The sequence below is a fragment of the Rhea pennata genome, chromosome 1, assembly GCF_028389875.1.
Source record: "Rhea pennata isolate bPtePen1 chromosome 1, bPtePen1.pri, whole genome shotgun sequence".
Taxonomy (NCBI): domain Eukaryota; kingdom Metazoa; phylum Chordata; class Aves; order Rheiformes; family Rheidae; genus Rhea; species Rhea pennata.
Window position 1 is genome coordinate 69,341,578 of NC_084663.1, and position 13,283 is coordinate 69,354,860.

Consider the following 13,283-nt stretch of genomic DNA (forward strand, 5'->3'; position numbering starts at 1 on the left):
GGATGAATCACAGCGCAGATGCAGGGATGCCAGAGCCAGCTTAGTGCAGCGACATCTTGGGCTGTAACTCTTTCGTGGTGCTATGTGGCTGTTGACAGCTTCCCTGCCAAATCCAGTCTGGTGCTGTGCCCGAGCCAGCCTGGTGCTGGGGAGCCCAGAGCACGGGAAATGCACGACTGATGCACCTGAAGAGCTCTGTGCAGCAGGGGGCTCGCCTCGGTGCCAGAACTAAGAACAGCTACTAGTACACTAAGATGGCTCTAAGCAAAAAAAGCCATTTGGTGACTTTACGTCCCTATATATTTGTGTCCTCGCTGTGTTTCTATGGCCATAACATTACCTCTGACTACCTCAGACTGCACAAACTAGGCTGCAGAATGCAACTAAACTGAAACAATGTGATTTATTGAGCAATTGAATTAATCTTTCTTTTGCTGCTTGACTAAGAGCCGGTAAATCACTAGTTTTAAAAATTTATTACTACGTGTAACAGACATATTCCAATTGAATCATTCAGGGAAGAAGCAATATTAAGAGTGAGAATATGTTATTAGTACACTGGTGTCTAACTACGAATATTAAGAGGCCCTAAGTTTATGCTAGAAGTACTAAGAGAGGCAATATTTAGGCTGAATATCTTACAGACTTTTCAGACTAGCAGTTATCACTGCTAATGCTAAACTGAGAAAGAAAGCATCTAAAAAGAGACCAGCCTTCAGAGCTGTTTTTTTAAGGTGCCATGCACTGACTTTTGAACATGAAGCAAGATGAAGGGCATTGTTCCTTCCCAGTTGTAAGTGGTGCTCCTCAAAGGAAAGAGGACATCACTAGCATGACGGTGGGAAACATGCTGCAGTGCATAATTTCAGACAGGTGTAAGTCAGAATGACTTGAAATGGTATTTTGGCCACAGCAAAAATTATCGTACAAACCCTGCATATCTCTCTACAAGGAGTAGAGAAGCTTCTGTATAAGCTGCTGTGGGAGATGGTATAGTGGAAAAACCCAAATCCTATTGAAGATTCAGAAAAGATAGGCTATATGGACACAGAACATCAGGCACATGAGTGAAACAGTGGAGTTGAGGGTGTTGCAAAATACTAATTTCTAATCGTAAATGTCTTAGAGTAACATATGCTTAAAAATAAATACATTTCTAGATGAAAGTTAGGGTCTGATAGCTGTTGTTTTCTTCATCCATTGCTGGTACTGCAGTGGAGCACAAAATAGAAAATTCCAAGTGCTAGTAAGTAGGTTTTGGCCATTTCTGTTGCAAACGTGCAATTTTACTGTCTAACATCTGTTTCTGAAATTATGTGAAGCATTTATTTAAAAGCTGCTTTACCACGAAAGTCTAAGGGCCTAGACAACATCTTGTTTTCATGAGTGTGTAGTGGTATGTCAACAAACAGAGGACCATAGATGACATTTAAAGAACAAAACCTGACTACAAGAAGTTCTATATTCTGAGTTGATTTTTTGATAACGTAAAAATCCCTCAGACAGCTTTCTGATTTTGGCTGTATCCCTGAAAACCTGGAGTGTCTCCAAAGAGAGTAGACTGTATGAGTATGAAGGCACAGGACTGGTAATAGACACAATCAAAATAAAAATGCACAGGAGATGCTGGAGAATGTGTTTATTGCTAATGTGCGGTAACTATCAACAGGAAAAAGATCACATGGAAAATTTTAACCACTAGCACTGTGGCAAGGAAATGATGTGCTATCACACATAATAGCCACCGAAGTTCTCATCACAGAGAGAGGAATTGTACAGGTGTGATGTCATAACCATAAATTACATCATAGCCTACTACAATGTCATATGCATGAGATCTCATAATAACTTTAATAAGAGATGCTAGCCCTTCAATCTCAGTTTAAGTTTACTTTTTTATTCTCTGTAATTACATTACTTGTAATGGAAATAACATTTCCCCTTATTTTGTATTCTGAACTGTTGAGTTCTATTGTTCTGAACTTTATTAAAGTTGCCATGTTCCACTTCACGATGGCTACATTCAGTGGTGAAATGATGTTGGCTCCTTTGGGCATTTGGGAGAGAGCAGGCCATATATTGTCCTCAGCTTGGCCAGCTGCCTTATGTCCTCTGAGGGAAGAGGAATTTGTGCAGTGACTGAATTACAGTCAAACACTTGGATGTAACTTCAAGAACTCATGGAGGAATGGGAGTGCTGGAGAGCATTCTTCATCCATGTGACAGATAGGAGGGTGAGTTTTCCTCTTGTCAAGTTGCTCAGAGATTTATGGTTTATGATAAGGAAAGTCCCTTTTCTTTAAGTGCCTGCTGTTTTTAGATGCTGATTATGCAAAATGGCTCACAGTCCTTTTCATGCCGTTACCCCTCTGGGTGGCTCATAGCTGCCATCATATTCCTTCTTTGTGTTTCATCTGGCTTAATTCATGAAGGTCAGGAACTGCTTACTTTCTATGGTCATTTAATACCATACTGTGTGAACTCTCTTTGAAGTCTCTGAGGACAAACCCACTATTCAATGTGAGTAGAAAAGGCAAAACTTGGTCTCGAAAGTGAGTAAACATTTAGAACTTCCTTCTGCCAGATGCTGGAACATTGAATGCTAGGTTAGTTCTTAATTAGTTGCGTTGATAGTAGGGGTGAGGTGTTAGTAAGATCTGCTGAAATCCATCTCAAAGCAAAGATTTTCCTACTCTTAAAAAAACAAAAACAAAACAAAACAAAACACCCCCCCCCCCCGCAGATGACCACATTCCCACAAAGACAGGGAAACTAGGATTCATCCCTCACATTGATGGAGGAAAGTCTGTAAGTAATGGTTGTCTTCAGATCTAAGCAGGCTCGAGAACCAACCATATCTAGCCGTGCTTAAGTTTTAAAACTTTGCTTGAGGGGACCAGAATCCCTTTACTTAAATGATTTAATTTTCAAACAATATGAATCATGCAGCAACTGCACAAACTCTGGCTAGAATACCTTATACATATGTTTGTTCTTTAGGCAGTAAGAAGAGAATACAGAACTGGAGGTCATTTGAGTTACAACTACTTTGGGGGATTTTTTTTTTTTTTTAACATTCCTTCTAACAAATGCAGTTTAAATGAGTTTGTTTATATGGTGTGGAATTGGAAAGGCCCAAACTAACCAGGCTTTACACAATGTGGCCTTCTTCCAAATTAATCTAAAATATTTTAATCCCTCTGGAGTTCCTTTATCCTCTGCATCTGTGCTATAGTGGAGACACATTTTTAACATTTCTTTGAGGAAAATTACCTTTCTTTCCCTCCAACTGTACTCAGCAAGGTCAATGGAGCACTGTTATACGCTATTTAAACATCTGAGATTCATCATATATCTGCACACCAGAAAGAATCATCATAAAAGGTCTAATGAATCCCGACTGTTAGCCAAGCAAGGGAGTCCCCTTACGGATATGGTGTATTAGAAACAAAGAACACATGCAAAATACAGTTTTTACACTTTAGCTTTATACAATTAAGAATTAAGCTGCCCCTAAAGAAGAGGGTGAGGAAGGCTTGTAACCCCAAAACCACTTTGGTAAATCAAACTCTGAGCCAAATTCTGAGGTCGTTGTTTGGACTAAGGTTGTTGCTGGATCTGTGAAGGAATGAGGGACCTTCTTGCCTTGTGAGTCCAGACAGGGCCTAAGCAGGAGCCTGGAGGGGCTTATTGCTCCTGGGGAAGGATACGCTCTGAGTCACATTCAAGCTCCAAAACTATTTCAGCCTCTGGCTGTGTGCCTATACTTGTTTTTAAGGCCTTTTTGTTTTCTAGTTCAGTAGCAGTTTATGAGACTGAACTCATTTTACTACCTAGGAATTGTAATACTCAGAGAGGACTAGGTGTTTTTTTTTTTCCTATTTCAAGTTTTATATAATTATTTCCAAGACATTTAACAAGCCAGCACTCCTCCTGCAGCTGCCTGTAGTTCCAGTCAATCTGCAATGCCCACACAGAGCAGATACGGCCCTGAGCTTTTGAAGGTTTCATCTGAAACTCCATTTCAGGTTACTCTGCGAGTGGTTGAACACCACAATTTATTCTACATTCATTCTTCCTTGGATACTGCTAGGTCATGGTGTTCAGATAGTTTTAACAAAATTCAAACAAGCATTTGAACCTCTGAAAGGTAAAGGTTATGCTGAAAGTTGCAGTTCTATGAATTCACAGGATTTTGCCCCAGATTTCAGCACGTCACTGGAGAAGTACCTTGGAGAATGCTGAGCGACTGGAGCTTCTCTGCCCACATATTCCAGGCTGGTGTTGACTTTGTCCTTAATCCCAGTGTTCTCTACTTTTCCCAAATAAAACATGCAAATAATACTACTCGTTTCCTGCACAAGAGGCTGCAGGACATGTGTTATGTGGTAGCATGCAGTGATAATTGTAGTCTAAACTAAATTATCCATTAAGATCAATCCCCTAGATTGCCTCTGCTTGTGAATGAAGCATCCCACCTACCCCAAGCACCCTCTTCCCATCTCTTCATACAGTCAAAGGTTTTTTGGGACCATTGCAAGCCTTATAGTAATGGAATAAATTCCAAGTGCAGCAGGAGACCACATTGGAGGAAAAACTCATTAAGTGCCAAGGGCATTTCTTTTACTTTTCTTACTGGGACTGGAAAATACTCCCTAAATAATACATCTGGATGTAGAGGAATAGCAAGGGAAAAGATGAAAAACAATCCTTTAAATTCAGTAGGAGCCTACTTTAATGGCTTATTTAATCTGCCAGCTGGCACAGTGTTGACTTCTTGCTACACATACTTTAAGGAGATCTATGTAGTTCTTGGAACTGAGTTCATATTAAGTTGTAGAAACTTAAATATTAATAAATTGGCAGGACTGCTTTTTGGTACTTAATCGAAACCAAGAAACTGCTTAGTCATCTCCAAAGATATTTCTAATTTGTTTTATGTACAATGCCAGAAAAATACAGGCTTGCAGGAATAATATAGATGGTATAAAATCAGATCTGCTCCTAGTATGTGCCCTGTCTGATGTATGTGCTTATCTTTCAGGCTGTGTACTCATAGTTGTTCCCTGTGAAATACTTTGCTTTGGATAGACCATTTTGTTTGTAATCACTGCTTGCAAGAAGTATGTTGTTTGTGCTGGTGAAGCTTCTGCAGAACTCCTTTGCCAGGAGAAAAACTGGCACAATCTTTGTGTGGATCTTTGGGGTGTCTTGACAAGGGGTATCATTTAATAGGTGCTTTAGGACATATTGCATATATATTTTATGTGACTTTAAGTGTTCATGTGTTTCTTTTCACCTGGCTTTGTATGAGGGTATACGGATGAGACTGATACGGAGTGCAGACTTCAAGTGTAGTGTCAGCTGCCTATTATTTGCACTGTTCCTTCCTAAAAAGTTAGGGTACATCAGGAAGTATGTCTGGTGTTTTCAATTGCTCTCAGCACTGGAAAAGCAAAAGAGAAAAGCTTTAACTGTTGACTAGGTTATCCTTTCAGAGACTCTGTCTTTTGTTGTACTCTAACTCTTTCTGTCGATTTGAAGGTTAGCCAGCCCCCACTGGGGTTTTGGATCCCTAGGGCAGAGATCTCAGGGAAAGGTAGCAGATAATGCACGATACAGAGCTTTTTTTTCATTTATTTTTTGAAGGAAATTTAAACATTTTCCTTTCTGGACCACACAGACATTGTCTGAGGCACTGTTCCTAAAAAAATTAAACAACGGTAAAATTTATTGGCTTGATACAATGCTTAAATGTAACTTTCCCTTGTCACATTCATACAAAGTAGGTGCGTATGCCTGTGTGCTCTCGGTATTAAGCACACGGGATACTGTTAGGGTCACCTGTCTTATTTAATTGACTCTGAGCCAGGCTCAATTGAAGGTTTTTAGTGATTCTGTTCCCCGGCTGTGCTAAACAATACGCAGTCCCATACAATGCTACTGATAGGCGATGTATTGCTCTTACCATATTTGCTGGCAACAAGTATTTGTGCATGAATGTCTCAACTGTAGTCAGATTATTGTCAAGATTATTTAACAACAGCTCTGCACGAGTCTCACGAGGAGAACTGGAAATACTGTAATTTTGCCGTGTCAGACGTTACGCTGGCTCATGCCCAGGGTGCAAGTGCGTTATGTTGCCAGTCTTGTTTTCTGGTGTAACAAAGCCTCACGGATACTGGGCTTGGTGACACTTGCTCGGGCCAAATTTAGCGTACAGAGGAGTCTGAGATGCAAACTTCAAATAGGCAAATGATTTTATGTGCTTTTGTGGTGCCCAGTTTTGAGTTGCCCTATCGAAAGGGCAGGAGTTTTTGTTGCCCTACTTAACCTGTTTAAAGCTGGCACTGACCTTATGGCTCAGCTCTCAGTGAAAATGACAAAGAGCTGCTGCTCAGTAGAGATTAATTGATCCAGGTACTTGGCTAGAACAAGCTGGCTTTCATTTGCTAAAGCAATTTAGAAAGTGTGAACTGGAAAAGCCCAGCACAAATTTATGTTGCTGGCTTCATTCCTGGTGTAATTCCACAGATTTCCACAATGTTCTTCCAACTTGACTTTCAGCTGCACTGTATCTAGCACGGTAAGGTAAGATGCATTCTGTCTGTGCAAATGGAGAGTACAGGTACTGGGAGGGAAGATTAATGAATTAAAGTTCAAGATCATTAGGACATTCAGAATTTATCATTCATTTCTTCTCAGAATTTATCATTCATATCTTCTTGAGGAACAGGTTGGTTCAAAATGCTTAATATGTCTTTAGGCACAGCTAGTAAGATTAGCAAACTGAAAAACTTTAAGAGTGTTTTTTTTTTTTAATATTCCTTTTTTCATTAAAGAATGTGGGGATGACAACTAAAAATTGGTATCGTTACTTATTGCTGATTCAGCAGAGCAAGCAATGGAGAGCATGCAACTCTCATGTGAATTTATAAAGCATAGTACTATGCAGAGCTGGATCCTAGGACTGCACGTTTTAACAGGAAAAGAAAAAAAGATTGAAAATAAAAAAATGAAGCCACAGTAAGCTGGCTACACTGTATCTTCCTATTATTTTCTATTACTTTTTTATGGCTGACTATATAGCTTAATATATCATAAATTCGTATTTTAAAATGTGTTCCAGAAAACACATGGAGTTTGCAGTCTAGCTGAGTGAATGCTGCTGTTGGAACTTTACCTTAGACTTGTTTGGACATTTTATTATTTTTAATGGTATTACCTTAGCTTTTTAATTCAGAATCAGAGATATGCAGAGTAAGTGTGTGAACAGAGTGGTAAAATGGTAGTAGCCAATTAGGTTTTACGAGTAAGTTTATACAATGTATTGTTGAAATATTGCTTGTGGGTATGCCGGTCAGCAGGGCTGGTCCAAGAGTAGGATGACACGGGAGCACCAAATGAGAGGGACAGGACCATGTAACAGTGGAGATGAGAAGTCAGGGAGGCAGAGAGGTAGCTCTGATATTTCAACTCGTTATGGGTTGCTGGCCCTGATCAGCTCCTCGCCTGGGAAGGGGACACCTTTCTCTTGGTGGAGAGGTGAGGATGGAGAGCTGTGTTGCTGCTGCTGCTGGCTTTCTAACCACTCCTGGAGTGGGAAAAATGCTCCTGTGCTTGGATGGAGCAGCACCTTCCTGGGGTGATGCCTGCCCAGCTCTTAGCCAGGACCCTCTGCCAATTGCCAGGGCTGTGGCTGCTGCTCCCTGCTGGAAACAGGGCTAGGTGTGATGCACACCAGTCCACCCTGCCGGGACTTTCTGCTGCCCATGTCACTGGGCAGCTACCTTGGCATGAGGTGAGCTCCTGCGGGTGTTTCTGTCCCTGGCTGCAGCTCCACTACACCTAGTTCCGGTTTGGGGCTCCCAGATGGACACTTGTGTCACTGAACATCTGTGTCCTGCTGCATGGAGATGCCATCCCTCCTTGGCCCCCCAGGAAGCCTCCCCTTCTTCTCTTGGAGAGGTGGCATCTGTAGCATCTCCTGGCCAAACTCCATCTTGAGGGGACATGAGGTCAGATTAGAAACTAGTGACAAGAATAAGAAAGTTTTTCTTCTTCAGATGAATCTAAAGGCACAAGTTGAGTGGGTGTAATATCACAGTTTTATTTGTGTAGGCCAGAAACCCAAGAACGACTTTGGCTTACTTGTGGCTACTTATGTTGCTTGTATGATATTCTCTCTAATGCTCTGATCTTTCCTTTACTAGAAATCGATGGGAGAATTGGTGTTGCCTTTTATAAGGCAAGAGAAACTACATTTTCCATCTTTAATGTGGCCTTGGTCATGTGAGCTGGAGCTAATCTGTTTTTTGGTGACCCTTGTCTGTCGTTTTTCGTTAGGAAGAAATAAACAGCTGCTAGCTGGAAAGTGCTGGCACAGGCATTAGTTTTCAGTTCTCAGTGATTTCAGTGGGAGATGAAGCTGGCCAACAGCCAGGGTATTGCCAAAAGTTTCAACAGTCAGGCTGCAGATTGGTGACAAAGCCTTCGGGAGGAGTAAATGTATGATGTGGGTATGCTTGTGAGTAGATTAACATGATGAAGCTGAATGTCTTAGTTCGTAAAAGTAGTTAAAAAACCAAGGGTAACTAGTGAATGAATCATAGGTATCCATGCATCTGAATGCAGAGAAAAAGCGAATGTAAGGCAGAGCTTATTTTAGGTCTAAGCACTTCTATAAACTGTTTTGTGGCCCTAAAATCCATTTGATTTCTGAGTATTTTGTCCTTACCAAGTGAGGTCTTATTTTCATTATGTGGAATATTTTTACTCATGATTAAAAAATAGTAAAGGGCATTGCAATTTTCAGCTGCCCTTTATATCTGCAGCAAAGGCTAAATATTTCCTCAGCAATGACAACAAGGAAAGATAATTTGGGGTTTTTGCAAACAAGTCTGCTTTTACGTGTGTGTGTGTGTGTGTGTGTGCATACATGCCCATACAACAAGCAGAGGTCTTGCACAAATATATGAGAAGACAAAATAGCCTATACTGGCCTAATCTGAGAGGAAACCAGATTCTGATATGCAGGGGAGGTTCACTGATACTTTGTAGCATGTATTACAGATGAATTTGGCCTGCTAGGGTGGAATACAGTCCTGATTGACATCTCTGGGAAGTCTGCCAGGGTTTCCAATAGGACCAGGATTTCAACCCTCGTCTGTATACGAATAATATTTCAGTATCTTCTGATCTTTAGGGACAACATATTTGGAATATTTCAAAGGACGCTTGAAGGGGAGAGTCAAAGGTCAATCCTTCTGACATGAGAACCAGTGGCTACGCCAGCAACTTCCAGCTATGTGTAGTTTCTTCCTTTGCCTGCTAATGGGAAACGATAGACAAATGTCACCGAGATCAGGGGTGGGAATACTATATGCAAATCCAGATGTCAAGAGAAAACTCTGCCTGGCCCATATGTCAATGTGCAGTAGGAGAAAGATGAGGAGGGAAGTGGAAGGAGTGGAAATGGCATACCCGCACTCAGCCTGCCCGAGGGAATAAAGACAAACGGGGACTCTCCATTGCAGCTGACTGCCTTGGAGGTGATAAGTCTGCTGCTGCATACTTGGAAGTGTATTGTAGCATTAGCTGCAGCAAGCTATAAACTTGCTGTCACTTCAGAGTTGATGCAGCTCTGTAATGCTTCTTCCCCAGGGCTGACTGAGCCCAAGGGTAAATTAGACTACGCATATGAGAGATAGACCCAAGCTTCTAGCTTCTGGATGTGTTAAAGGCTACCAAAGCAGATTTATTTAAAGATATGAGTCTTTTAGTTGCAGTGACAAGGAGTAAACTCTTTGGCAGTGAAAATGTCCTACAGAAGCTCCAGGTCGACACTTTCTTGTGGTTCACCCTGCAGCAGCAGGAGCTGCTTGCCTAACACCTGCAAGGAGATGTGTGACACTCACTCTGGTAACATACGCTGCCCCCAGAGTGGATGCAACCTGTCAGCATCCATTTGAATGAAAAGCTCGGACCATGACATGGTCATGTGGGCTGCCAGTTGTCTGTGGAGTACCATCTGGGATTCCCTCTTCTATGTAATAACTACATGGATGCCTCAGAGATGTTTACTAACATGTTATTAGGCTTAAAAGTGTCTCAGCAGTGTACATAAACTTTGTTGAAATTTGTGTTTTACTCTAGGGCAAACTGAGATGGAAAGAAGTGACTTAGCTTTTGCCATAGGCAGAGGGAGACTTTAGCAGTCTTGGAGCCTGGAGTTTTTGATTCCCTTTTCTAACTTCTAGGTTGTTCTCTGGCTTCTTCTCATTGAGTGAGCGGTTTGGTCATGTAAATGGAAGTGAAATGTTCTGCGAACAGAAATTTGGACTTTGAACAACCGTCAAAGTTTGATTTTATGGAGCTAAGTATTAACTACATTTATTTGGTTGGTTTGCTGGTGATGAATTTTCCTTGGAAGTTCCAAGCAGCATGGTCAGGGAACAAGGCACAGGCTGGATCAGAAAAAAACTGTATGTTCACATGACCTAATATGTTTATTTTTCCTTGAGTCCCAAATGAGCTATTCTGTTTGGGAAGAAATAAAGCTGCCTGATATGTGTGTGTGTGTGTACAGGAGTTCATTATCTGCAGTGAACACAAATACTCAACCAAGCTTACAGTAACAATTGCAGATGTGGTTACATGAAAGGAACATTAAAAATGAATTTATAGCGCAAAGAAGAGCCTCTTTAAATGTAAGCTTTACTATTGGTAATATATGATTGCCAGCCGTATCCAATATCTCAGATTAAAGAAAGAGCATGCATGGGGTGTGACAAAAGACAAATCAATCAGTTGAATTCCACTTCTCGACTGCCATTGAAGTTGTGCCTGTTCATGAAAGATCTGAAGTGGCCCTGAATGCTTCTAATGCAAAATTGAAAAAGGGAATGAGGAAAATCATTTCCAAACATCTTCTGACAGATTTTAATAGAAAACAGATTTATTTGCTTTGACTGAAGATAGATTAAGGGACTCTAATTCTCCCAGATATTACACTAGAATGCTTGTCCTACCTGCATTTCATGGGTGCTAGATTAAACAAGTTGCAGTTAGGCATAGCCTGCTTCTTGCTAAGTTGGTCTTAACTACAGAAGGGGAAATGAACAGGTACTGTATTCACTTTGGGGGTAAGGGGAGGTAGAAGAAAAGGGCAGTGGTAGTCCTAGTGATATAGTGGATGCCATGGCCTGTAGTCAGCTGAAGCAAAATACTCCATACTAGTCACTAGGCCAGTCCTTTACTGACATTTGCCCTCAAGCCAGGGTCTTGGAATAACTGAAATGGTGACAAATGGGAAAATGTCCTAACGGAGTGCAACTCACAGAGCTACCTGCAGGCTCAGTTTATGCTGAGCTTTACGGAGATGCTTGATGCTTCTTGCAGGAACATTGAAAAGGAAGAGGGCAATGACAGAATAATTGCATTCGGTGTTACTACCTGCCCTTGCAGTGAGTACAGGTTAGAAGTCAGAGGACCCACTGCATGCATGTAGAAGCCCTCTGTGTAGTCAAACTGGATACCTGCCCTTTATTATTCATCTGTAGAAAAGTTTAGAAAAAAATTCCCTTTATCATCTTCATTCAGCTGTTCCCTCCTACAGACATCTCTAGCAGTAGGATCTGGCTCTTTTTAGTGCTGATGTTACAGTTACATCTGGTGGCCATGACTGAAACCAGGGCCTAGTTGTGCTTTAGCGTCTTGCAAACGTGCAGTGAGAATAATTTTCAATTGCTGGAGGTGATAGAAGGAGTAACAGACACAAAAATGGCTAAGGCTCAATCTCTAAGGTCATAAAGTAAATCAGTGGCAGACCTGAACAGCAGCATCCACTGTTGCTGTTGTCCAGCCCAGGACACATGGCAGAGGGCCATATTATCCTGTTAGACTCCCCTTTCTTTGTGTTACTTGAGTTCTCCTGAAAATCTCCAGGCCATCTCTCTTTGCACCATTCCTACCTCTGTGTGCTCAGGACACAAGAGAGAAAGAGGCTAGGAATTGCTCATGATGTCTTTTATGAAGTCCTTGTTTTTACTACTATAGCCCTGCTCTGTGCTTCCTTTGGGTCCTAAAATTTCTACCAGTCACCTGCATGAGAGGCAGGTTGGGTGACGAAAGGAGGAGATGCAGCTGGTGCACAGTGCACACAGATGTCTTTAGCTAGATGAGGAAGGAAACAGCCAAAAATCCCTCCTGTTGCAGAGGAACTTGAGGCCAAGTCCCCTCCCGTCCCTGCAGGCTGGCGAGGGTGTTTTCTGCCCTGATTTCCAGAAGCAGAACGGGCCAAACTGCTGAGAGGGGAGCCTGGCAGAAGAGGTCTCTGAGCTGCGCTCGCTTGCAGGGGCGGGAAGCGCAGCTTGCCGTCTGCCTACCAGCTGTCTGAGTGAAGGCTGCTCCGGGCATTCGTATCGCCGGCGCAGCGAGTGATGCCGGCTGAAGGAAATGGGCCTGGCTCGCCGGCTGTTTGTGTCTGGAGGTCACCGAGAGGAAACCTGCAATTGTTTCATTGTGCTGGGAGGGGAAGCGAAGCGGCCTGCGTTCGCAGGACGCCGTCAGCAGACGCGGCGGGCTGCGAGCCCGCTGCAATACGCAGCCACGCTATATTAGGGAATGTGCTCCGGCTCGACGTTTCTTGGCTCCCCAACGCTGGCGCGGAGGCTCAGCATTCGCGCCGCAGCCTGAGAGCTCAGTCGGTGTGTGGAAAGGTGACCGGCAGGTCTGGAAAGAAGGGCTTCTCCCTTCGTTGAAGACCTGAGCGGCGGTTTGCTTTCCCACCTGCTTGTTACCAATCCTGTTCCCCCACTGTTAAGGCCCGCTGGGTGCTGAGCTGAATCGGAAATCAGTGCTGGAGAGGAGGTGAGGACATCATTAAATCAAAGCCGGAGCAGGACATAATTTTTCTCTCCGTACTGGAGTTACACAGGTGTGTGTTTGTGTGTATATTTCCACTTAGCTGTATTTTTGTGTTTACCTTCCAAGAATGTGTTATTCTAGTGAATATAGAAATATTTTGTTACATATTTTATGATCACTGTGCATTCCTGTGATTCCCACCTTGCTGAAAGCTGTTTATAAGAAGATAAAATTTTGAACTCTTTCAGGAGATGAGAGATAAAGGGAAGTGAGATTTGTGTAAGTGGGATAAAGGAAGCACAGTTTAGGAAGACAGTGAAAAATCAACAAATTTTAACAATAAATCATAGTCGACTGAAGATCAAAGGCACCATGTGAAGTGGAGGGATGAAAAGGAGGGAGACTGTGGTACCACT

The 13,283-nt window shown here is 42.3% G+C and overlaps 1 protein-coding gene across 10 annotated transcripts in view; it reads left to right on the forward strand.

Moving 5' to 3' along the window:
- Positions 1–13,283, forward strand: part of CALD1 (caldesmon 1) — a 197,220-nt gene that overhangs the window by 84,221 nt on the left and 99,716 nt on the right. Inside the window, exon 1 of one of the 10 annotated variants that reach the window (XM_062591023.1) lies at positions 12,602–12,937. The exons of 8 other annotated variants lie outside the window; for them this stretch is intronic. The gene's annotated coding sequence lies outside the window, so the exon portion shown is untranslated. Of the gene's footprint in view, positions 1–12,601; positions 12,938–13,283 lie in introns of those variants that run through there. One more of the 10 variants, XM_062591072.1, reaches the window with a different exon arrangement.